This window comes from Mus musculus, chromosome 9 (genome assembly GCF_000001635.26).
Source record: "Mus musculus strain C57BL/6J chromosome 9, GRCm38.p6 C57BL/6J".
Lineage (NCBI taxonomy): Eukaryota > Metazoa > Chordata > Mammalia > Rodentia > Muridae > Mus > Mus musculus.
In genome coordinates this window covers 68,537,551-68,564,508 of record NC_000075.6, presented here as the reverse complement: position 1 = coordinate 68,564,508, position 26,958 = coordinate 68,537,551, and the positions used below count along the sequence as shown (strand labels likewise).

Sequence of the window (26,958 nt, the reverse complement as noted above, 5' to 3'; positions counted from 1 at the left end):
CTCTGCTTGGAGGCAGTTTCTACTGTACTGGAAAGAAGTGAGGTGGTGAGGTGGTGAGGGGTTGGGGTGAAGTAGTGAGAGGTTAGAGGTGAGGTGGTGAAGTGCAGGGGGTGAGGTGGTGAGGAGTGAGGGGCAAGATGGTGATGTTTGAGGGGTGGGGGGTGAGATGTGAGGAGTGAGCTGGTGAGGTGGTAGGGGTGAGGTTGTGAGATTGTGAGGGGTTAGGGGTAAGGTAGTGAGGTACTTTCGGCAAAGGAAAGACATCAGAAGGAAGAAGTAGAGTGGACAGAAGCTGGGGCGTTTGGTGCTGGGATGGTGCAGCACTGAGCAGAGTCATGGCAGGTGTATAGGAGTGATTCAGCAAAGACAATGAGATGCCCACATCCCAGAGTTCCCTCCTGCATTCTCACAGGCCAGCTCTGCCCCATCTGTCTCAGCCTCCTGTGTTCTTCTGAGGCTGTCCTGTCACAGCTCTCCTTTACCTGTCTGTTTGCCAGAACCTTCCAGGCCTAGTTCAGGGTCACCTTTGGCTGTGAGACTTCCTTCATATTCCCATTGCTCTCAGCTCTAGCTTCTTTAACTCTTTGCAAGCCAAGCATCTTCAATGGCAAGGCAGAGACCAGCCGTTCCGTTATCATTCGCATCTCTCTGTCTAATAGCTTACCTCAGCAGCTGCTGCTGACAGAGCGAGTGTTTTGTGCGCTAATTATCTCATATGAACATTCCTTGTCTCTTTCAATTAAATACCTTTGACAGAAACAGCAGAACAATGCAGTTCCGTTTATCCCAAAATATTCAGCAAAGTGCTAGGTAATCACAGTGGCTACCATCTAATGAACGTGTCATGTGTTTGGCTCTGTGCTGTGCTTTCTGTAGGCATGAACTCAATTATTCTCCACCACAATCTTAAAAGGTACCACCCCATTTTTCCACTAAGAAAACTGATGTTTACAGTCAATTGCCCAAGACCATGAAGCTAGTCAGTTGGAGAAACAGAGATGAAACGAACCTTGTCCTTACCCTTGACAACTTTTGCACACGTCCCTGTAGCCACTGAAACCCTGACTAACAGGGTGTGACCTGGAGGGCTTTCCAGTTGAGGACTCTTGAGATTCTTTCCCCAGGGAGACATTGTTCACATATCTGGTCACGTGGCTTACAGGCGTGACTTTTCAGTGGACTTGTCTATGCTTATCTTTGAACATTTTGATACTAATGGGTTGGATTTTATCTTTTAGAAATTCAAGGGTTTTTTGTTTTGTTTGTTTGTTTTGAGAATTTTGTCCAATATATTTTCATTATCTCCATCTTTCTCTGGTGATTGCTCCCATTTGAAGTCTCTATTTCTCTACCCACCCAACTGCGTGTCCTCTTCATTAAGACGATATTTTAGGTATGTGTCAGTGTATGTATATGCCCCATATGTGACAGGTACCCCTGGAGGCCTGAAGAGGGTGTCACATTCCCTAGAAGAGAGGCCATTTGTGAGCTGCCTGATATGGGTGCTGGGAACCCATCTCATCTTAAAGAGAGAGAAAAGTAGAAATTCAGAGCGTGGGACTAGGGAGATGGCCCACTGGACACCCATTTGCCGTGAAATCAGTGGGACCTGGGTTCAGACACTGAGCATCCATAGGATGCTAAGTGTGATCCCTGGATTGGCAGGGGTGGGGTGGAGCAGAGGCAGGCCAATCCCAAAGGCTTGCTGGCATGCTAGTGAGGCTGAAACGTAAGCTCCGGGTTCAGTGAAAGGCCCTGTCTTAATAAAACAAGATGGAGAGCCACAGGCAAAGATACATGAAGCTAACCCCTGCCCTCCACGTGTGTGTACGTGGGAGTGCACTTGCATACTCATAACCACACACAATAACAATAATAAAGTAAAAGGCAGCCCCCTTTTTGTACCTGCCTCATGTCTGAGCCATGGTAATTTCCTGTTACTCAGACTTGATCTGGAAATTGAATAGAAAATGTTCATCCCTCTCAGGCCACCTTCGGGTTTTCATAAAAGCTACAGGAAGCAAAGAGTCTGATGAGGGCTTCCAACCGGGCTCTTCCTCTTCTGAAGGTGAAGTGGAAACTGGGCAGGTGTCCAAATGCTTTACCAAACCAGCTAATGCTACTAGAGACTCCCTAGAAACCATTTAGGGCTCACAAAGACCAGTGAACACAGGGAAACCTTGGCTGCTCATTAGAAGAGGAAACAGGAAATCAGCATCAAAGGACAAGCTCTTTGGACGAGGCGTTCATGTGACACATATGGATCATCCCCGAAGAGCAGGCACAAAGAGTGTCCTTCACTTCCGGGCTTGTTAGATCCAAGCCCCACCCCAAGTGCTGGTATGGTGTTTGTTAAGCCTGGCCTTTGTGAAGCTCCCTGGGGTCTCCCTAGAAATGCAAGCACACAGCAGAGTGGATGAGCGATGTAACAAGCTGTCCCTCCGTGGGGCACGGAGGTAAGTTTTCTCTCCATTGTCCATTTGTATATTTACAAATGAGTAATGAGGTCAATTTGGGACAAGCATATTTTGTGCCACAGTCTGGACAGATGTGCAGAGCCTCTGGAAAGCACAGCTGCTTGGTCCAAGTGGCGGCTCTCGCCAAAAGTACTAACTGTTCAAAAAAGCTGTGTCACCCGGGGTGCTCAGAGGAACCCACTGGCCATCAGAAAATCTGCATGTATTGAGTCACATTTGAATTGTGTTGACGCTTGAAGTGGCTTTCTCCAAGTACGAGCACACAGCCTCTAAAGACAGATTAGTAATTTATAAGCACTTGGTTATCACAGATATCTATCTTCCTTCTGCTTTTTGTTGTGAGAATGTATGTATGCTTATGTATGTTAATGTTGTAGAGGTGCATCTGTATGTGAACAGATGCACATGCGTGTATGTGCACATGGAGGCCAGAGCAAGGCTGGCTGTCATTCATCTGGTGGCATCTACTTTACTTTTTGAAAGAGGGTCTCTCACTGATCTTGGGCTCATGCTTTGGGAAGTCTAGGTGGCTAGGGAGTCCCTAAGAATCTACCTGTCCAGCCTTCTTAGTGCTGGACTTACAACTGCCCACCGCCACATCCATCTTATTTTGATGAGTTTTGGGGTTCAAAGTCAAGTCCTCATGTTTGCAAGGCACATTCTTATTGTCTGAGCTCTCATACCCACCCAATATTTTATATCTCTAAAAGATTAATTCAGACATTACTCGGGGTTTCAACTTTGCTCTGTGTATCAACGCAACTCTGAGCTTTAGCTTATAGGCACAGGTTGACATGGAATAGGGAAGATACTTTAGTGTCATCAGGAGATGACTAACTGTAAAAGTCCTGAGCTAATACACTGGAGAGGTCCAGACAGCTTACTGCAGATACATTGCAATGCTGGTTTTTCTACCCGACAGGTAGCAGCCATGACAATAGTGACTGTAGCTCTGGGTTACTGTTTTTTTGTACTGTTGCTATCCTACTCTGCTGCAGCACAGTTGTACACTTCTGTTGTTTTGCCCACACTAAATCCAGAGCATTGTTTTGTGAAGCACATACACTCCTAACCTTTCTAGACGCTTCTAAATCAGCTCTAAAGAAGCAGGACCAAGCCATACTGTCACCCGCAGTGTCTAACAAGTCTGTGCTTCCCTGTGGCTGTCTTGTATTTGACTCTGTCAAGCGTTTTATATCTGCCAGTCCAATTGGCTCAGCCTTACTTCATGCTGCTCTGCTTATACATAATACTAAACATTATTATTTTTATATACTTAAATTTTTATTACAGTCCATTTATAGAGGGGATGTGTGTGCAGTGTGTGTGTGTGTGTGTGTGTGTGTGTGTGTGTATGTGTGTGTATGTGTGTGTGTCTACATGCACATGCATGTGTGCCATGGCACAGAGTAGAAGTCAGAAGGCAGTTCTTTTGGGGTCAGTCTTTTTTTCTATAGTATAGATTGTAGGAATTGAACTTGGGATGCCAGGTTTGGTGGTAAGCACCTTCACTTGGTGAGCCATCTCTCCAGCCCCTGCACTTTTTTCTTTTTAATTCCTCATCCCTAATCCTTGAAGTGTCTTTATCTGCATTGTCAGGTTTCTGTTGGGTAGTTTGTCCAAGCCCATGGTTTGTTTTCATAGTCTTTACTGGATATGTTTTTTTACTACCCAGATTCTGTTATGCAGTGACATTTCAACACAGGTCATATGAGTTTCCTTACATATCTTCTGACAGAAGACACAGTGGCTTCCTCTTCCTACAGTTACATCATATCAAATCTTTCTTAGGATTTATTGATGCTTAGTGTGAGACAGTGGTGCAATTTCTTTCCATATGAGTGGAAGTGTGTCTGTGCTCTCAACGTTCTAAACTGTGTTTGCTCCCTCTGCCCTGTGATGTCATTTGTTACCCTTACACATGAGTCCTCGTGTGAGGACTTCTGCATTTGCACTCTAGGTTTGCCTAATTGGGCTCGGTGCTCATCTCTCTGTTGACAAACTGCTGTCTTATTCACTTACCTTCACATACCCTGTTGGCCCAGGGCAGGCAATGAAGGATTTTATTCTCTTTCCCCATACTGTAGCATCTTTTCTCTGGGTTCCCATGAATATTTGAATGTGTTTGTAAAGCTCCAAGCAGTTCCCTAGATTTCTGATCAAATCTCTTTGCATTGTTGATCAATTTGTTAGCACAGGGCACACATTCAGTTTCTCGGCACAGCAGTGTGGAATAACTTTGAATTCATTCATACCATCTTTTAAAAGATTTATTTAATTTTTATTGTATTGTGTGACTATGAGTGTCTGCCATGTGTGTGCAGATACCCAAAGAGGCCAGAAGAGGGGGTTAGATCCCCTGGAGCTGCCTAGTATGGGTGCTGGGAAGCAAATCGAAGCGCAGCACATACTGAGCCCTAGAACCATCTCTCTAGCCCTCCTACCATCTTTTATGGATTTCAGTGTTTTCCCTGTTTTTCACATCAGTTATCACAACATGTTGAAGTTGGTGTAAATTATTTGAGGGCTTTTCTGCTATTGCTGATGTTGTTCGTGAAACTGTTAAGTCCATTTCATTTGGAAATAGCTGCTTACTGTACATAGAATGTATTATTTCCCAAATTTAGTCTGCTAGTGACATACAAGCTAAGTAAATACAGAGTTTTGTTAAGTGATTCTTCATAATCTATAACAATGGCATGTTTTTGTCTTTAACTTTTTTAGCCAGATGTGAATACACTGTTATGCTTGTTTATTCTTTAGTTAGGATTTCACCATGTTTGATAGTATATTTTTAAAACACCACTAATCAGACATAAATTTCTATATCTATATTCATAATTGAGATCGGCCTATAAGTTCACGTTCATATAAGGATGTAAAACCTTTATAGTAAGGCTCCCTATTCTTTCTTTCTCAACTTTTAGAATCTTTTGTAAAAAATTAAAGTTATAAATGCATGCTCTTTCAGGAATAATATAGTTTGTCTTAAGTTGTTTACCTCTACTACCCAAACAAGCCCAAGGTGCTTCATTCCAAGCACCTGTTACCTACCATTTTTCTCCTCCAAGGACAAGACTTCTTCATGATTACACATTTACCCCAAGATTACCAGAAAGCTCTCCTGTGTTGCTCTTGAATGTTCATTTCTAGTAACACATCGATTTCCTGCCCCATGGAAAAAAGTGTTATCTGCCTTTCCTTCCCTTGCTCCTGCACATGCACGGACTTCTTTCTACTTTCCTGGCATCCTGGTAGAGTGCTTAGAACACACCTTAGTGTGGTCACATCCGCATTTTCTTTAGACATTGCATAAGAGCTACTAGAAACTGAGACCATGACTCCCTTTCTGGTTTTACTTTAAGTAAACAATGATGATGGTTGCCTTTAGGGTTTTTTTTTTTTTTTTTTTTTTTTTTTTTTGCTTAGCCTTGATGTTCCATCACTAACTCAATCCTCAGTAGAACCCTTTATCAGTTCTCTAAAAGCTTCCTTTTCATAGCAGGTGAATGCAGTGGTTATTCTGTCAGCTCTAATACAGAAAACCCTCTCCAGGAGAATTCTGCAGTTTTACAAAGTAACACTGGTGCCACTACAAATGGGACTAGGTACTATTGGGTCAGTGTGGGAAAGGGTGAGTATGATCATTTACAAAGCCTTCCTTAACAAAGGACTTCTCCGAGCCTTTAAAATGTTTCTTGCATGGGTCAATATTGTCCAAACATCTTGCCCATGGAATACATGTCACTTTGTTATGTATTGTACTTTGGAATGGAATATCCTAAGTTTTTGTTCAGTGGTTTTGTTTGGTTTGAGTATTTCCCCATTCCTGTTGCTTGTATTTTAAGATGTCTAGTCAGTCCCCAAGTTAGAGGAACTATAAAATGTTAACTAAAATTCCTATTTATTTATTTATTTATTTATTTATTTTCTTGGAATAACAAGAGACACAGCAGCAAGGATAGCTCCTGTATTCTACCAAGTTTCCTGACCAATTTCCCGCCTCTCAATGAAGACACTGAGTACCAGGTAATGTTTGCCTAGTTCTCAACTATGGGTCTAAGGGACACAGGTCAATGGTGTCTGAGGGCCAAGCTACTACAGGGAGATCCCAGAAGGTCAAGTCTAAGAGGAGTTATGCTTGACAGACTGGAATATTACATTTTTCCCAAGGAACTCCTCCTCCCATTCCTGTGATGTGAGATTGCAAGAACTGAGACCTCAGCTGTGAGCAGGGAAGGACCAAGTCTAGACACAAGGAAGATGCAGAGTGTGATTTGCATAAAGAGCCTTAGGATTGCTTAGTGTTGGACTGTGGTTAAGAAATCAGCTGGTGGACTGGGTTTTATAACAGTAACTGAATTGGGTAATACTTCATATAACTTAAAGACTGAAATGGTTCTATTTTCATAAGGTAGAAGAGGAACTCATATCCCAAAAGTTTGAATGGATTAAGAAAGATGTACAGATGAGTGACAGAAAATACTGAAGCTGTATGCCTGGGTCAACATTTTGCTCATCTGACCCCTTGATCTCTACCCATGCTTGTTTGGCTATCCACAGAGTGATAGCTTTCCCTTGGGTATACTAACTTGTGTGTTCTCAAAGCACTAACAAGATGCTAATATAAAAGGGTAGCAACTGAGGCCAGGGTGTTACTCTACCAGGAGCCTATGATGACACATGGACTTCTGACATGAACTTCTTCAACAGAAGGACTGCCTACCTGAAAAGTCTAGTCACCTATGCATGATAGTAAGCAAACATAATATGCAAAATAAAGAGGGACACCACCCTGTGCTAACTGGAACAGCAAACTGTCTGTAAGAAGCCACAGCAATTTGTGGGAAGCTACTTTGCAGGGATGCTTCCAGCCATGAATTGCCGGGTAGTTGTTTTTGGAGCTGAACATATCTGGAAGGTTCTTTAGTTCCTGGCAGCTGAAGAGTTAAGACAGACATCTGCTCAGAGGGACAGGCTCCTCTCCATGACTGCCTCCTCTTCCTTAGTCATCTTGGCTTTGCAATCTTCCTTAACACATGAACCCCTAAGATTTGGATTTCTTTCGCTCCCAGAGGCAAGATGAAACCTGTGTATGTTCTCTGGACTACAGAAGCCTCAAACATATCCCTTGGGAGACTGCTCTGTCTTCCAGATACCCAGAAAGCTTTGGTTCTTAATGAAGGTCCAGATTACAGACTCAATCTTCTTAATAACTTCCTCCTCTACTGTCTTGGCCATTTATCTTGCTGGGACAAGATACCTGACAGAACGGGAGGATTTATCTCGGCTCACAGTTCCAGAGTACAGTCCATCATGGGGTGGAGGAGGCATGGAGGTAGGGGCTGAGAAACACTGGTCCTCAATTGGCTTTCTTTTTCTTTCTTTTTTTCCTAGTCAGCTCAGGACCCCAGCCTATAGAATGGTGCTGTGCACATTCAGGGGGTGGGGGGGCTGCTCTACTTCAACTAACATAATCTGGAAACTCAAACTAATCTCAGAGATGTGCCCAGAGACTTGTCTTCTAGGTGATCCTAGACCCTGATGAGTTAATAGTCAATTTTACCATTGAAATCACTCATTTCTTAACTTCTGGTTGGTACCTCCCACCCTTTGTTAACATTTATTTTACTTCCAATTTTGTGTGTGTGTGTGTGTGTGTGTGTGTGTGTGTGTGTGTTTTAGTTTGAATGAAAATGGCCCCTATAGGGTTATACTAAGGGGCACTATTAAGAAATGTGGCCTTGTTAGAATAGGTGTGGTCTTGGAGAAAGTTTGTCACTGGGGGCGGGGGTGGAGGTGGGGGGTGGACTTTGAGGTTTCAGAAGCCCAAGCCAGGACCAGCATCACTCTCTCTTCCTGTTGCTTACTTATTTAGATGTAGAACTCTCAGATACCTCTCCAATACCGTGTCTGCCTGCATACTTCCATACTTCTTGCCATGATCGTAATGGACTAAATCTCTAGACTGTACACCAGCTTCAATTAAATGTTTTCCTTTATAAGAGTTGCCATGGTCATAGTATCTCTTCATAGCAATAGAACCCTAACACAGTGTATGTGTGTTTGTGTGTGTGTGTGTTTACAGGTGCCTACAGAAACAATAGATGGTATTAGATACTCTGGAGCTACAGTTACAGGTGGTTGTAAACATTCCAAATTGGATGCTGGGAACCAAACTCAGGCCCTCTGCAAGAGCAGTAAGCATTCTTCACCACTGATCCCTATCTTAGCTCCTCGACCTTCCACTCTTTAAATTATTAGTTTGGCAGGTTAGATTAGAAAGAACTTTATTGATCCATTTGGTAATATCACCTGATAAAATTTCCTTTTTGAGGGGAGGATGCTGTCTTCTAGATCACTACACATGTCCAAGTGTATTTTGGTAAGTAGAAGAACTCCCTTCTCCAATGGTGGCTTGTTCTGTGGGTTTATATCATTCTTATCACTTTTTAGAAAGAAAATGCAAAACAACATGGCCCCAAATTCTAAGAATGGTTTTATAAAACTATGAAGACTTTGTGCTTCATACTCCTTAACAACTCTCTTAAACATTACCCTCTCCCTCTTAATCCATACAGCTTCTATTTTAAGCATAATATCTATGCATATAAATAATCCACATTATTTTCATTTATATGTTCTTAAAACTTCTTCCCTGCAATGTTTGTGGCTACTTGCTATTCCATCAACTTGATGCAATAGTCTCAGTCTTTCTATAAGAGCCCATTTATTTTTATGAGCATCATTCTTCTAGCCAACCTTGTGCTGGCTAGAATAGTTCAGACCAATGTCATGTATCTTATCCTCATTTTGGTCCTTCAGAATGAGAAAGAGGCCAATTGTCACAAGAGGCCAGCATCAGAAACCAGAAACTGCAAGCCAAAACTCTATAAGACAGATTTCTGGGCAGAGGTCTACAGGGTCAAAGGTTAAGGTGAGGACTGAGAGGCAGGATGTCAATACCACATAGGGTTTGAAGGTCAAAACAGGGGCCTGGGGTGCTTAGTGCTACAAGAGAAGCAACACTGTGGAAGGTGGGGTACCTCCCTTCCCCAGAGACTGTTTGCTTTCTGTCCTTCATTCATCCTTCTTGCTATATTTGGTGGATCCTGGGGTCACAGGGGATAGGCGAGTCTCATAAGGGCCACTTAGGACTGAGATAATTTTGTATATATTGCTCTGTCCCTGACAACACTGGAATTACAATAATATATCCTAAAATGCCAAATTTCTGCCTCCCAAGAGTGACTGTGCATGAGTCCCACACATAGTCTCTACTGTACAGGGAACAACACCTAGAGACCCACTCTCTGTGATCAAGTGGGCAGCTGACTCACAAGCAGCCCAAGGGCTTACAAAAGCCAAGAGGGCTTGTCTGATTTCTCGTTGGAAAGTTTTGCTTTTTTTTGAGACTTAGAGATCATGGCCAGAGTATGATAAACTCTGGACGAAGTAAAGGACTCTATCAGGTATGATGAGGGACGAGGGATGAAGTTAGAAGGCCATGGCAGCCAAGCATGTACAAGAGAAACAAAGCAGGCGTCCTCATGGGAAGTCACTTCAGAATAATAATAATAAAAAAGCCCTTCCTAGATACTGCCGTTTAGCCCTCACCATGACCTCCTCACCTTCACTCAGATTAGCTTACCCACACCTTTTAAAAAATTACATCTCTGCATTTTCCCTCCAAGAACATCCCGCACGAATTCCTCTTCTCTCCAATTAAAGTTTGCTGAAACAAGGACCCTAACAGTGAAACCTTAATAAATACCCAGTTGTTATCCAGAGATGCCTCTCTCTCTCTCTCTCTCTCTCTCTCTCTCTCTCTCTCTCTCTCTCTCTCTCTCTCTCTCTGTGTGTGTGTGTGTGTGTGTGTGGTTGCCTTAATGTCACATCTCCAACACACTGGAAGTCTGGCAAGAAAAACCAAAGAGTCCATTGCCCACTTTGACAGGTAGACGATGAAAGCAATTAAGAAATGAGTTTCCTGAATGGCTTTTTACCTTCAAGGTCAAGGCTTGACTCACTGGCACCTTGGCAGAGGCATGTAGTCAGGGGAAAGAAAAGAAATCATTTCTAAAGATGACAGGCTTCTGAGCAGATGGCTAGTAAATCAGGGTCCTGATGTGAAATATTGATGCTTTGTAGTGTGTGTGTGTGTGTGTGTGTGTGTGTGTGTGTGTGTGTGTATGTGTGTGTATATGTGTGTGTCAGGGGGTAGGGGGGTTTGGGTGACACATTAGCTAAGTTAATCACATAGATCAGACTCCAGGAATCCACTGGTCACTGTCCATTCAATGTGAGCAGACCCTGACCGTGAGGGAGGGAACCATAAAAGCTATTTAGAGACTCCGATCAAGCAGGGATCAAAGGGGGATGAAGATCAAGGTGACATTTATACTTACAAAGGTCTCTAAAGAAGAAACTATCACTTGCAAATGAACTAGGTATGAACCCTTCGTGGGCTTCCAGAAGGAAGAGGCTCACCTAAGATTGATATTATTGGGCACCACACACTGTCATGATGGCTTCTTCAATATATCTGTAGCAATGCCAACCACAAGCATGTGATACAAAGAGCCTAGAAAGGAACCAATTGTGTCCAGACATGAAATCTCTGAAGATCAGCAGTGGGTTGTGGGCCACTACTGAATTTTCTGTTACGTGTTGATTCACTGGGACATGTAATTATGTAATTCTTGCTCCTTAGAGTGGGCTGCTCTATGTATCAAAAGATGGCCTAGTCGGCCATCACTGCAAAGAGAGGCCCATTGGACTTGCAAACTGTATATGCCCCAGTACAGGGGAACCCCAGGGCCAAAACGGTGGAGTGGGTGGGTAGTGGATTGGGGGGGGGGTGGGTATGGTGGACTTTTGGGATAGCATTGAAAATGTAAACGAGGAAAATACCTAATAAAAAAAAAGAGTGGTTTGCCAAAAAAAAAAAAAGAGTGGGCTGCTCTTCTTCTGGGAGGTTTCCCTGGGGCTGGAATCAATCAAGATGAACCTGGATAACTTGCTGCAGAGTGGACAGATGATGCTCATGATCTGGAGAGAGTTCTGGATGTCGACAGGGAGGCTGACACCCAGTTCATGGATAGACACCATCCTGGTCTGGAGAGGTCCCACAACATCCAGTGTACTTAGGCATATCCCACAGGCATTGTTTAGATAGAGTCTTACTCACACTGTTTCATTTCCATTTTTTTATTTTAAAAAAAGATTTATTTATTTTATGCATATGAGTACACTGTCTTCAGACACAACAGACAAGGGCATCAGATCCCATTACAGATGGTTGTGAACCACCATGTGGTTGCTGGGAATTGAACTCAAGACCTTTGGAAGAGCAGTCAAGTGCTCTTAACAGCTGAGCCATCTCTCCAGCCCCCAATTTTCTTCTTTTCATTTATCTCTGGTTCACAAAGAGTTAATGAGTTCCAATCCTTTTTGCCTGGGCAGTGAGAGGTCAGTAAGGTCTTCCCACTCTTTGGGAACTATGTGAGTCCGACTTCACTTTTTTCTGTAAGGTTTTATCAGAGCACTTCAGAGCACCTTCCAGGCCTTGCTCAGAGGCAGCTGACTCTGCCTCTCCTGCTTCATCTACATGGGACTTGTCAAGGTTTTCAGATATCCTCAGTTAAGTCTGTTTCCTTTCCTGCTGCGGTGTTGGTGACTACCCAGGGTCACTCTGGCTGCGAGTCCCGCAGGCCCGCCATGTGAAAGGGCAGGAGTGATGCTCGCTGTCCTGGGCGCCTGGGCCTTGACCCCCGCCGGGGCGCCCCGAGCTGCCACCGTCCTCTCTCACTTTTTCACTTCTTAGGAGGCATTTAGCACCCAGTACCTCACTCTATCCTCACCTTGCAAGGGATGAATGGTAACATCCACTGAACAGATGAAGTAACTGAAGTTCTGAGGGGTGAACCCAACTCTCCAATTGTGTACAGCCTGCTAATGGAATGGCTCTCTTGCAAGTTATCACTGCATCACAGTGCACATTCTCTTCCCATCACGCCTCAGCACTCTGCCCAAGACACTGGCCTGGTGCTACTTCTCCAGAAGCTGATGGAGGCAGACATCACTGCCTTCCTCACAGGGTTCCTGAAGACTCAAATGTCATAAAGTACGCAAATCACCTATGCCTCCTGTTCAACTGATTCAGTAGGGCTGGAGAGGCCAGGTTGGGCTGGTACCAACTGTGGATGACACTTAGAGGACCCACCCACTAGCTGGCACCTACACTCCCATATCACTCACCCAGTGAGGCAGAGACCCTTCCTGTAAACCTCAGTTCCTCCCCTCACCCCTGGCAGCAAGTAGTTAGTGGCCAGATCTGTGAAGCATCGTCAAGTCGCTCTTAATGAAATTAAACCCAGACTGACGTCCCTAATACTCCCCAGCTGTTTTCTAGTGTGTGCCATTAGGGTAATTGTGCGGGAGAAGTGAACATGGAAGCTAAAAGAGTCATCTAGCTGGGGTCACTGAAAACTGCAGACAGCACTTGATTAGGAGGGTAAGAAAATTAAGGTGCATGACAGGGACAAAGGCAGTGGCAGTGGGGGAAAGAGGTATAGTGGCACCAGCTGGATACCTACTGTCCCTGTCTTAAGCTGTGAAAGGTGTTCTGAGTCATTCTTGTAGGGGTTCATTGACTGCATTAATATGGATTCTTATTGGCCTGTTTTCATTGACTAATTTTTTAAAGATTTATTTATTTATTATATGTAAGTATACTGTAGCTATCTTCATACACCCCAGAAGAGGGCGTCAGATCTCATTACAGATGGTTGTGAGCCAGCACGTGGTTGCTGGGATTTGAACTCAGGACTGTTGGAAGAGCAGTAAGTGCTTTTAACCATTGACCCATCTCTCCAGCCCTCATTGACTAATCTAAAGAATGAATCTCCAATTTGGAACCGGAGGCACAAGGAGGAACATCTGGTGATGAAGTAGAGCCCGTCTGTAGTGTGGGTACCAAAGAACACACAGGGCTGCATATCTGTTGGTGTGGGATACACTTAGTTCTCAAAATTTCAGTCCTCAATAAATAAATGTATAAAGAAAAAAGAAAGGAATGAAAGAAGGAAGGGAGATTGGTTGAGATAAATGTGACCATGTGAACATTTCAGAGTAATCGCATAATTAAAAGCAAACAAGTAAGCAAACAGAACACATTAAAAGAAGGCATACCACACTCTTGGACTCACAGCTGTGGCTATTGATATATGATCTTCAAAATATTTGGCCTATCAGTACCCTGTCTCTGGAGGGGAGGAGCTCAGGGCTTCACCCCTTCATAAGGACTTACATGGAGCAAATGGTTGCTATCGGAGGTTCAGTGGTGTAGCCATGATAAAGTCACACATTCCTTAATGCAAACCACAGGGTCACAGTAAAAGATAGGGAAGTGGAAAGGTGACTAGCTAGGAAGAGGAGGAGGAGGAGAGAGGGGAGGACGAAAGTAGGGGGTAGAGGTAAATATGTTCAAAATATGAACATGCATGCAAATGCCATGACAAAACACATCATGCTGTATAATTAATATATGCCAATTCGAAACAGAAAAGGTAAACTATCTTTCACCCTAGATCACATGAAGGTGTCTTCCACAGCCAATTCTGGAGCGTGCTACCTGCTGTACTGAATGTCTTTCTCAATGCTGTCTTATCATCTGGAGGCAATGAGGCTGGCTTCACAGCTGTTGCTGTGCAGCCTGATGGAAGAAATCAAGCACAGCTCAGAAGTGTTCTTCAGGGGCAAATGTGATGGAGTCTCATGTCTGCCATTTGGCTCTTCTGGTTGACCCAGAATTACACAGTGGCCAGCTTGGAGTCACAGAAAGGCTGTGATCTGTAAGGGGGCTTCTGCCTACCATTCCTTAATCCCATTTCCCTAAGCTGAGCTCCTGAGGATGCCAAGTAGCATTGAGTTAGCGATGGTTGAGCAGGAGGGAGCTGTGGTTGAATGGAGACACAGATGAGTTCACTGGAATCTAGGCTGAGTTGCTTAACAAGGACACAACTTGAATAAAAGCCACCTCAGCTTTACCCTCAGTTGACTGAGCCTCAGGAACACTCTGAGAAGAAGTGGGACTCCCTGGTCTGAAGTGCACTCTTAATTCTAGATGACCGAGCAGCTCAAGTTTGTCTTGTACTTCTTGGAGTAAGGATGAAACAAGGATGGGAAAATACAAGAGACCACGATCACTAACCTTCACGTTGGTTAAAACAGCAGCAGCAGCAGCAACAACAACAATGAAAACAGCAACAACAACAACAACAACCTTAACAGAAACTCCAGAGAAATACTTTTTCTAGAAATTATTTGAGACACATGTCTCTCAACAATTCACTCACGTTTCTGGAACCCAATTGTACTGCAGGGATGGTATACTTGCCTAACTCTTGTGAACAAGATGGCCAAATGCTAGTGTAGAAGACTATTGCATCGTGACCTAATCACACACAAATCTTTATTCCCATGCATTAATCTCCTCCATGGTTCCAGCTTTTCACTCTTAATTTAGTAGCTTTCATCTGCTGGGGATCATACAGAGATGTAATGATAAATGACATACAGGTAAATACATTAATTATAAAAGGTGCTATGTGTTAGGGGAGAAGTCACCGAGTGTATTTTTTGGAGAGAATGGGGCAGTGGGCTGAGACTGTGTTGAAAGGTAATGGGACATAGATCCCTACAACAACATTCTTCAGATAAATTTTTTAAAAAGCTTTAAATATTTGCAAAGGAGGAAAGAATTACATGTTGATGCAGCTAAATGTTTATATCTTACAGGATAGAAACATTAGTTTATTATAGATATTAGTTTTTGACAAGCACTTAGATGAAAATGTCAACCATAACCCTTGAGTTGATAATCAGCAATCCACAGCATTTCTTCTTCACAGTAACGACACAGCAAGGTTTGAAGTCATTTCTTTCCTGGTTGTGATAAACTACCCTGACCAAAGCAACTTAAGGGAGAAAGGGCTTGTTTAATTCCAGGGGTAGTCCTTCATGGCAGCAATGTCATAGTAGCAGAGACAGGAGTCTGACTGACTACATGGCATCTATACCCAGAAAACACAGGAAGTGAACAGGGAGAGGGGGTCAGGATATAAAGTCTCAGGGCTAGGTCCAGTGGCCCACTTCCTTCAGTGAGGTTCTATCTCTCGAGGAGGTGCTTGAATACAAGAGCCTATGTGGGGTGTTTCAAAGTCAAAGAACTACAAGCCACAAATCAGGTGACTTCTGCATAAGGCTTGTGTGGTCTTGGCTTCTTTTGTGTGGGAAGCACACATTCTGATCACTCAAACTGCACATCCAAATTTTGAGAAACACATTTAGTCAAAGAGTGTCCCTCAAGTGTAGGTGATACAGGTTTTCTGAGGCTTCATATCCCAAGAAAAGACCAAGTATTTGAACCACAGCTCATACACAGCCTACGCCTTTGCTTTTGTGGTACTCAGAATATTTAACTTGGAAGAAATGTGAAAGTCAGCCCTGAGCCAACTCTGAAGACAAAGGTAAGCATCTAGAATCAGTACATTTAGCCCTTCTCTGCAAAGCCAGCACCAAGAAATGTTCCACTGAACTTCTTAAGAGCAGCAAATGTTCTTCTATTGTTCCTCCATATACTATATAAATACCCAGCATGTGTGTGTGTGCGCGTGTGCATGTGTATGTGTGCATGCACACCTAACTGTATTCTGATGTAGGTGAGTGGCAGAGAATAATAGCAGGTATATCACTTCTGGCATAATTTACATTTTGTTTCCATTTCATACATTTTGGTTTTGAGAAAGAGTTCCTCATTGTCTTATAATTTACCAAGGCTAGGCTGGCAGTCCAGTGAGCCCTGGGGATTTGCAGTCTCTAGGATTATCAGCATGGCTTCCACATCTGACATTATTTACACAGACTCTAGATATGCAACTCAGCAAGAATTTTACCAAACCGAGCTATCCTCCCATCCCCAGTAGATGCTTTCTTTCCTGGAGTATTGCAAGGCCCCAAAGTAGGGATATTTCCTGACTCTGGATCGATCTCATTTTCTCACAACACCAGCTCATTGGCTCTGCATAAAGCTGGACTCTGGCCCCATCATGTCTCCCTTTCGAACACTTCCAGTTGTATCTCCTTCTGTCTTATTTATCAGTCTAGACTACTGCTACCCTGAACTCAGACTGGCCAGCCTGCGCCTGAGCTGTTCTATGTGGGGAGAGAATCACAGCAGTGGTGTCTGGCTCACTTTAAAAACTTCCTTGTCTCCATCCTCAAATGGACACTCAGTGGTGCCCAGCAGGCCCTTCACTTTTCTCCCATGGCCTCAATTCCCTAAGAAAAATATTTTATGTCTTGTCTCCCAAAAACCTCCTCTATTTCTTCCTCCACTCTCGGATGATGATAAAATTGAAAAATTATCTTCCCTTTAGCAAACCTGCAATCTTCATCAGGGCTCATCTTCTGCTCCTTGGCTTGGTTAAAATGAGCACCTCGGAACTGGACTTCTTCCCACATGCTGCGGGGCTCGCCCACTCAAACAGGGCCCTGCTTGCTCTTTCTCCTCAGAGACTGTTCCTCATCATTCTTGCTGGAGCAGCCCTACAGATAAACAAACTCCTGCCGCAGGGAATCTGGGCTGGCTCTGGGGGTGGAACTTGGGGCCCATGCACACTAGGCAGGCCTGTAGCCCGACCCTTTCCCCTAGATTTCTTGAAAGGAAAACTAGGCAAAAAGTCTCTACTGACGTCCCAGTCTCTCCATGTTCCTGTTTTGCCTCAAGACCTCACAGAGGTCCACACACTGGCTCCACATCTCCTCATACGCGACTTCAATTTTGCTCCTGCCCCCTCCTCTTCCTAAACGGTTCCTTTGGAAATGTGCAAGCTGAAGGTTCCAAAGGCCTTCCAAATCAATCAGAAACATTACCGTCCTCATCTCTTTTAGCATCTCAAGAACAGTCAGCTACCATTTCCTGAACTTCCTCTTCAGATGCCCAGGATGCCATCCCTCCTTTTCTGACCTCCAGATTTGAATGGCAGGACTCAGTCTCAGCTGCTGTTTTCCCTTGTCTTTGGACATCATATCCAGTCTGTTGGCTTATTATGGTGAGTTGACTTTCATGTTTATCAAAGAGATCTAAACATGCAGAATTGGAAAGGCAATTAGAGAATAAAAATCAGTGTTCTCTAAACATAAGATACATTGGATAAACTTTTGACTCCATGTTTTTGCATAAGTTGACTCTTGTAGCCTCTAACTTCTTACTTCCCCCTAACCCAGATCTCCTGAACAGCTGACATCCTATGGCCTCCCTAAGCCAAGCTATGGTGTCAAGTAAAGGCTTTCCTAACTCCCTTTCTCTGTCTTGGTTTGCAAACTCTTTTTAGTTGAAGGGCATCCTTTTAATGATGACTACATGGGTGAAAAGAAATTATAGACATTTTAAAATCAGACTGTAAGTATCTTCGTGACAATATGCAATTCGACTAAGCCTCTTAAGATGCATATGTGTATATTTGTGTACAGGTGTGTATGCATGTGTATGTTGCACATGTGCATGTGTGTATGTGTCTACACACATGTATGGGTGTGTGCATAGCCTGTTCATGTGCACAGAGAAAACAGAGGAGGGCATGATGTTCACTGTATCACTTTCCATCTCTTATCCTCTTAACACGGGAGCTATTCTGGCAGCCAGCAAACCTTGGCGGTCCTCTGTCTCTGCCTTCTTCTAGTATGGTGGTTACAGGTCTATGATAGCCTTACCTGACCTTTAGGTTGCTGTTAATGAGATTTGAATTCAGGTCCTCATGCTTGTGTAGCCAGTCTTCTGCCTGATTTATCTCTGCAGACCAACCATTCGTGATTTTTGAAGTGAATTCCATTTCTTCCACGTTTTACAGTTCCTGTGGAGGCCAGTGCTTCCAGGTTCTTTCTGATTTGTACAGAGTGATCCTTTGTGGACGCTCCTTATCTTTCTGTCTCTGGGTTTAGAAACTTCACAGTAGGATCTGACATGTGAAGTTCCTTGAAATTCTTTGTGATAGGTACTCAATAGTCCTTTGTACACTTGAGATGAACATCACCTGGGGAATTAAAAACAAAATCAAATTAGCTGACTAGGCGGTTTGAGTGTCAGTCCACCTGTTACTTGTCTGCTCATTGCTCTTGTGCTGAGATGAGCCAGGATGATACTTAGCAATCATTTTCCTATTTTCCTACTTGATTTTAAAATGTGATTGCCAGATTACAATAAAAGGAATCTCAACTGATTTCTCCCATTCTCCACACAGTGCCCTGTCCATGTTTGCTGGACATCCTGTCACCAGTCAGAGACCCTCAGTTATTATCTGAGGGGTCTTTCCCCTTTCTATTGTTTGTTCTGGTTTTCTCTTTAGTTTTGGAGACATTCTGAATTTTTTTCTACTTCTTGTTTGTAGACCCATTAAATGATGAAAGCTTATTACAGGCTTTCTTAGCTTCATGGGACTTACTGGTTGGTATATTTTATTGTAGGTCGGACTGACTACACAGATATTTCTTCAGTTTCTGAAACTTGTCAAGAGTCTTTCCATATTTGGAACATTGCACATCAGGATATATCTGGTAGCCACCCAGCCTGCCCCCGCCAAACTCTCGCACACAGGGTATACATCTGTAACTAAAGCCTACTTATCTTTCCCATCACTGCCCACATAGCACTTCTGCACAGCAGCTTTGCCTGATCATCTGATACAAATAACAGACCCTAGTACTACTTCTCTATTCCTTGCTCTGAGACACCACACACATTTACTTGATGGAGTCATGTATCATATAGCTGAGTATTTACAGGGATCTTTTCTGTTATCAAACAGCAGGCGTTGTGGGCAAGATCCATTTTTATTTCTTCCACACTACAGTTTCAAGTCTTTGTATTCAAACATAGCATGCTCAATTAATATTTATCAAGTTGATAAGTGAAGGCATGAATGAGTGGACAATTGGATGAATAGAAATTCTACTTTTGATGAGTCTCTGAATCTTTGTGACCTTAGGCAAGTCAATTACCTCCAAGTTTTGCCTTGATTGGCCTCTTTAGACTTAGAATGGCAAGGCTTCCTCTACTCAAGAGGTATTTATAAGGTAAAAAAAAAAATGAAGTGTGTGTATGAGTGTGTGTGTGTGTGTGTGTGCTCAGTACAAAAAGATTTTCAGGTAAATTGGAAGGATTACAAAGACTGAACATGACTCAGTCCACTTTTTCTTTTCTTTCTCCTTATGGAAACCTTCCTTGAACCCTTCAGAGCTCATGCCCAGGAAGCATCTTCTAAGCGGTGCTGTCAGTGAGAGTTCTTTTTAGATGCCAATTAACCAGACTCCATGATGTGCTTCAAATCAGATATGCTGCACCCTCACTCCTGATCGAGTCAAGTCGTAACCAGATTCTACTTCCTGCTCTAGTTCACTGAAGAGAATTAACATTGTCTATATAGGCTCTACTTCAAGTGTAAAGAAGGAAAGAAGAAAAGAAACTCCTGTCCACGATAGAGGATTGAACTATCCTATGTCTGTACCATCCGCATCTTTGCAAATTTGTCCTAAGTGAAACCAAAACTAATGATTGTTTTTTTTTTTTTTTTCCTGGTAAGGGTAAAGTCAAAATAACATGTTTATCCATTGCTGATAGAAATGCAAATCGATATAATCATTCTGGAGAGTTCTTTATAAATACATATCACATGCTTTAACGTTATTTATATCTTTTGGTTCCCAAACTGTCCTTTTAAATTATCCTATGAAAAAGCCTAAATTATAGAAAAATGTAGTCTATAAGATGATTCTTTCATGTATTTTAGAGAAAACTGAAAAATATCAGATGCAACATGTCCAGTGGCACATCAAGATTAAATAAACTCTGGTGGGAAAACGATCATGGTATGGAATGTGCCACCCAATAACACGCACTCTGTTACTACTGCCTTAAGACCCCTAAAGTCGACACATAACAAGTTGCATTTAAATGGTGAAATAATGAACTGGTTGTTTTTTTCCATAAAGACTTGTGTGTTGGTCACTTTGTTTCTTTGCTCAGATGGTCTGTATAGCAGAGGAAAGGTATATAGGGGAAAAACCATGCAATAAAAGGAAGAAAATGGCTATTATAAAATCATTTTTCCTTTTTGATAATTTTATACATGTATACCATGAAATGTGATCATACATGAAATGTGAGTACAAATCATACCATGCCTAGAAGACAGCATTTTACTGCATTACACAGGCAGAAATCACTATTTATCAGAAAGCTGAATTCCCTCACGTGAAAACACTGCTCTGAATTTTCTTATACTTCCTATAGAGTTATATCTGGATCTGAGTGCATGCCAAGTCCAGACAGGATTATCAAATTCAGAGCCCATTAGCCCTCTTTGGCTCTCAGTCTAGACCTAGACTCTTCTGATTCTCTTGCATTGCGGGATTGACTGTTAATGAGGAAGCAAACAGACTTCTTTTTTCCTTTTCTTTTTTCACTGTAGATCTGCCCTTCTATTCTTTTTCAATTTTTAATTAATTAATTTTACATCCCGTTTGTGCTTTCCCCTTGCTTCTCTCCTCCCAATCCGTCTGCCCTCAGCTCTCCCCTTCCCATTCTCCTCCATCCACTCCCTTCCCTTTCTCTTCAGAAAGAGGCAGGCCTTCCATGGATATCAACCAGCCATGGCACAGCAAGATGCAGTAAGTCTAGCTACCTTGTCTTTTAGTAATGCTAGAAAAGGCAACCCAATAAGGGGAAAGGGTCCTACAGGCAGGCAGTAGAGTCAGAGACAGCCCCTGCTCCAGGAGTTAGGAGTTCCACAAGAAGACCAAGCTACATGACTGTACCTTATATGAAAGGTCCAAATCAGGTCTACACAGGCTCTCTGGTTGGTGGTTCAGTTTTGTGTTCCTATGAGCCCAGGTTAGTTGATTCTGTGGGTTTTCTTGTAGTGTCCTTGACCCCTCTTGCTCCTAAAATTCTTCTTCACCCTCTTCCAAAGGATTCTCCAAGCTCTGCCTGATGTTTGGCTGTGGGTCTCTGCATCTGTTCCTATCAGTTGCTAAATGAAGCCTCTCTGATGATAATCAGGCTAGACACCAATCTGAGTATAGCAAGGTCATTAGGAATCATTTCATTGACATAATTTTTCTTTTTGCCATTTGTATTTGGTTTTATCCTGGGTCTCTTAGCTAGACAGCATCTGGTTCCTGATCCTCTGGGCAGTGTCAGGAGTAAGCACCCTGTCATGGCACACATCTCAAAACGGACTAATCATTGGTTGGCCACTTCCACAAGTTTTGGTTCACCTTTACCCCAGTACATTTTGTAGGTTGGTGTCCTAATCCCTTCACTGGAAGCCTTGCCTGGTAGAAGAATATGTCTGGTTCGGGCTCCATATCCCCCACCCCCACCCCCTGTGCTAAGAGTCTTAGACAGGGCCATTATCACAGATTCCTGGGAGTTTCCATTGCCCTAGTTTTCTAGCTCATCCCAGAGATGCCCCCCCCATTCCAGCTGCCTTTCTCAGCACTGTCTCCCTCCATCCTCCCCTCACCTGATCCCTCCTGTTTCTATTCCCACCCCCATCATTTCCCAGTCATTTCCCTCCCTCCACCTTCAATGTCTATTCTGTTTCTCTTTCTTCGTGAGATTCACGTGCCCTGCCCCTCCCACTTGAGTACTCCTTGTTATGTACCTTCTTTGGGTCTGAGGATTGTAATGTGGTTATCCTGTACTTTATGACTAATATCCACTTATAAGAGAGTCCATGCTATGTTTGTCTTTGAGGGTCTGGCTTACCTCACACAGGATGATCTTTTCTAGTTCCATCCATTTGCCTGCAAGTTTCATGATGTCATTGTTTTTAATACCATTGTGTAAATGTATCACATTTTCTTTATCCATTCTTTGGTTTAAGGACATCCTGATTGAGGAAAGTCTAGGTTGTTTGCAGTTGCTGGCTCTTACACAAAATAAGCTGTTATTAACATAATTGGACAAGTATTCTTGTATAGTAGAGTGTCCTTTGGGTCTATGCCCAGGAATGGTATTGTTGGGTCTCGAGGTAGAACTATTTCCAATTTTCTGATAAACCACCATATTGATTTCCAAAGTGGCTGTACAAGTTTGCACTCCCACCAGCAATGGAGAACTGTTCCCTTCACTCCACATTCTTGCCAGCATGTGCTGTCACTTGAATCTTTGATCTTGGCCATTCTGACTGGTGTGATTTGGAGTCTCAGAGTCCTTTTGATTTGCATTTCCCTGATGGCTAAGGATGTTGAACACTTTTTTAATGTTCAGTACTCAATGGCTTCTTGGCCATTAAAGATTCCTCTGTTGAGAATTCTCTGTGTAGATCTGTATCCCCATTTTTTAATTGGATCATTTGATTGCTGATTTCTAGTTTCTTGAATTCTTTATATGTTTTGGATATCAGCCCTCTATCAGATGTAGGATTGGTGAAGATCTTTTTCCATTCTGTAGGATGCCATTTTGTCCTTTGACAGTATAATTTGCCTTACAGAAGCTGATCAGTTTCATTAGGTTCCATTTATTAATTGTTGGTCTTCATACTTGTACAATTGGTATGCTCTTCAGGAAGTGGCCCCCCATACCAATGTGTTCAAGACGATTTCCCATTTTCTCCTCTGTCAAATTCAGTGTATCTGGTCTTACATTGAGGTCTTTTATTCACTTGGACTTGAGTTTTATGCAGGGTGATAGATATGGATATATTTGCATTCTATTTGCAGGCATCCAGTTAGACCAGCACCATTTGCTGAAGAGGCCTTCCTTTTTCCATTGTATGTTTTTGGTGTCTTTATCAAAAATCAGGTCCATAAGTGTGTGGATTTACTTCTGGGTCTTTGATTTGATTCCACTGATCAATTTGCCTTAAGCAGAGTTTCTTTCAGAGTGGGTCATACTACTGGGGAGTACAGCAGGTATATCTATCTATCTTAGATGACAGCAAACTTCCTATATGGGGCTAGACAGCAAAATTCTTAGACACTGTGGATCAGGACAGTTGCAACTATTCATTTTAAGTGGCAGAATGAAGGCAGCCATGAATGAGCATAAGCGTACTCTAATCAAACCTTATTTACACTAACAGTAGGAGCTCGCTGCTGTTGATGTAGCTAAGAGGCCTTTGACTCCCTGTGATTTTGATACTTCCACTTGTCATCAATATTCAGTTAACACCATGTGCTGTTCAGGGCTCTTGTTAGACTAGTTTTACATATAATTTTAAAAACAACCTTGTAAAATTAATTTTATGTTTTGTATCTCATAGATAAGCAATACAAGTTCAGGGAAGTTGCACAAATTGCCAAAGAAAACTGGGGTTTCTGTTTCTGAATCCAAGCTAATGTCATTGAACTACAGTGTTTTTTTCTAAATCTCTCTCTCTCTCTCTCTCTCTCTCTCTCTCTGTGTGTGTGTGTGTGTGTGTGTGTGTGTGTGGTGTTCATGTGCATTTGTGTTTTCCTTTCAACCTTCACCTTGTCTTTTGAGACAGACTCTCTCCCTGAACCTAGACATCATGGATTGGCTAGACTGGCTGGGTAGGTAGCTCACCAGATCCATCTTTTCTCTATCTGCCTACCATAGATACACCTGTGACCACATCCAGATTTCCAGAGATGCCCAAGCTGAAAGCCAGACAAGAAGGTGGAGGCTTTCCCTTTAAGAAAAGACTGAACTTGTAGGTCATCATTCTTGGCTGGACATTAATTATTGAGTTTATATACAACACATGCATGCAGAACCCAGAGAGACCAAGAGAAGAAGATGGATTTCCCTGGAACTGGAATTGCAGGTAGTTGTGACCCATCATATTGGGTATTGGGAACTGAACCTGGGTCCTCTGCAAAACCAATGTATGCTCTTAACCTCTGAGCCATTTCCAGCTTTGTTTCCCATTGTTTTAAATGACAAATATCATCTCAGAGAGTGAGGATAAAAGCACTAGTGTGCAGTATAAAGACTGCAATTTGTGACCCCCAAATACAGCCATTCATACAGATACATGAAAAAGTAAACCCTTAACAACGGCATGATGACAGTTGTAGTCTCTGAAGAGTGGGACTATGGTCATATTGCTTCCCTCTGTGTATGTGTGAGTGTATGTTTCACAAAGCTCCTATGATATACGTAATATTCACCATATAATAAGCACAATGTCCACACTGTAGAGTAGGCAGTAAATTATGCATAACTATAAAATATTTTGTCACCTTGGATATTATAAGATGACTATTTCCTGGATTCTTAACCTCAAAATCATTAAGTTTAAAATCTACCATCATTTGATTTATGAGCATTAAACCAGACATTAAGTCCATTTCAGAATCAGTCTGTGTCTTCAACTGTCAAATTTACTGGAATGAAGTGATTATTTCTTCTAGCATCCATCTAGCTCCTTTGCCCTATGAATATCTCTGTTATCTCTTAACATATCATCTATCTATCTATCTATCTATCTATCTATCTATCTATCTATCTATCTAACTAACTAACTAACTATCTATGTGTTAGGTTACAAGCCACTTGATGTGGGTGCTGAGAACCAAGCTTGGGACCTCAGGAAGAGCAGAAAGATGAAATAAATTACAAAAAGTATCCCAAATGACTATTCTTAATGTTAACTATATATTTGGAAAATGTGTCCTTCTGTTCTTGACGTCACTATACCCACCTCTCCTCAAATGTCCCTGTCCTTACTAGGCAGTCTATTCATCTTCATCTCTGGTATAAACAAAACATGGATACATGTGTTGTCTATCCTAAATTTTATATAAGTGGAATCATATAGTAATTTTTTCTTTTCTGACGTTTATTACTCGGTATGTTTTAAGGTATATAAGTGCAAATATCCCCAAGTAACTCTGTATTTCATTAGTTGAATACTTGTTCACCCACTCACCTGGAAATTGTGGGTTTTTTCCAGTTTGGGGCTATCATGAATAAAGGCACTCAGAAAATTATTCAGAAGTCTAAGGAAAGCTCCTGACTTTGCTTATTTTATATAATATTTGTTTTCTATTTTATTTATCCTGCTGCTAATTTTGTCATTTACTTTCTTTTACTTATTTTGGGTACAATATTTTTTTAATTTCTAACTTCCTAAGGAGGAAAATTAGAGTGTTGATTATATACCTTTCCTTAGTTATAATATGAATACATTTAAAACCAGAACTTTCCTCTAAGCACATTGCTGATTTTTACATGATTATATTTTCATTTTAGTACAGTTTGAAATTCATAGTTTCCTCATACAATCTTTTCCATACATGGGACATATTAAAAGATGACCCTCTATTTCTAGATATTGGAATACTTGGGGGTTGCTTGTTATTGATTTTGGATTTAATGACTTTATTATCAGATAATAATATTTCACAAATTATATCCTTTGAAATATGTTGACCTTCCTCTCTTGGTCTAGCATGGAGGGATCTTGGTCTAGTATGGAGGGAATCAACTTAAGGAGGAGATTTTTCTATACAGAAAAACAAAACAAACACGCAAAAATCAAAAACTAGACTGTGCGTCTTGCCAGCAAGAGGGGTCTTTGGATACTTCCCAAGGTGGGCATGAATTAAGAAGAGGAGCTACTTTGACTTTGGGGGGAATACTGGACCCCTGCTCTGAACAAATACAAATCCCTAGAGACTCTAAATGTCATTGCCTGTATCTATTCATAATAAGGAATTCTCATGGTGTCTGGAGCCATTTTAGAGTGGATCTTATAGGTCTCTAAACCTGATTTAGTTGGTGCCACTAACTGAATATACAATTGACACATATAGATGCTAATAAACTTGGAGAATCTTAAGATCCATTCTGACAGGGATGGCCAAGTGGAAGCTACTAAAGTTGTCCCCACCTACTAAAGCAATATCTCATTTCTTATAGGCTAACAGAAATGAGTGACAGCCTCGAGGGACTTGGAAGATGTAGGGCAAGCTGATTCCCATCACATCACATCTGATAATGCTGAAGACACATAGATCCTGAGGATGACCAACAGTTACCAGAAACCTAATCAGTGGAAGGACAGCTTTTCCCATGGACACTGGTGAGTTTTCCCCTTAGCCTCATCTATCTTCACATAATAGACTTGCAAGCAAAAGAGCAATGGTGACATGGGTAGAGATGACACGTGGGCTTCATGACTTTCTGTTCACAAAGTGCAATCTAGTTCCTCTATTACAAGTGTCTCACGTGCCCACAAGTCATCAAACTCCTGATAGAGCATCATTCCCAGAGGAATCAGCAGTCAACTGGTGGCAGGAGATTTACATTAGACCACTTATACTATAGGAGAAGCAAAGCTGTAATCCTTTTGGAGTAAACAATTGTTCTGAAAACAGAGTTGCCTTCCCTACCTGCAATATTTCTGCTAGAGTTATCATCCAGCAACTTATGTATGCCATGTTCCCC

General features: G+C 42.2%; 1 long non-coding RNA gene across 3 annotated transcripts; it reads left to right on the top strand.

Moving 5' to 3' along the window:
* The first annotated feature begins 2,207 nt into the window (after positions 1–2,207).
* Positions 2,208–8,220, top strand: Gm31141. 3 transcript variants are annotated; one of them, XR_379582.2, is made up of 4 exons: positions 2,208–2,456; positions 5,983–6,111; positions 6,423–6,506; positions 6,892–8,220. It is a non-coding gene; the product is annotated as a predicted gene, 31141 (long non-coding RNA). The 3 variants fall into 3 exon arrangements; XR_379581.2 differs by having other exon boundaries at positions 5,980–6,111; positions 6,896–8,220; XR_379580.2 differs by having other exon boundaries at positions 5,980–6,111.
* The last annotated feature ends 18,738 nt before the right edge of the window (positions 8,221–26,958 follow it).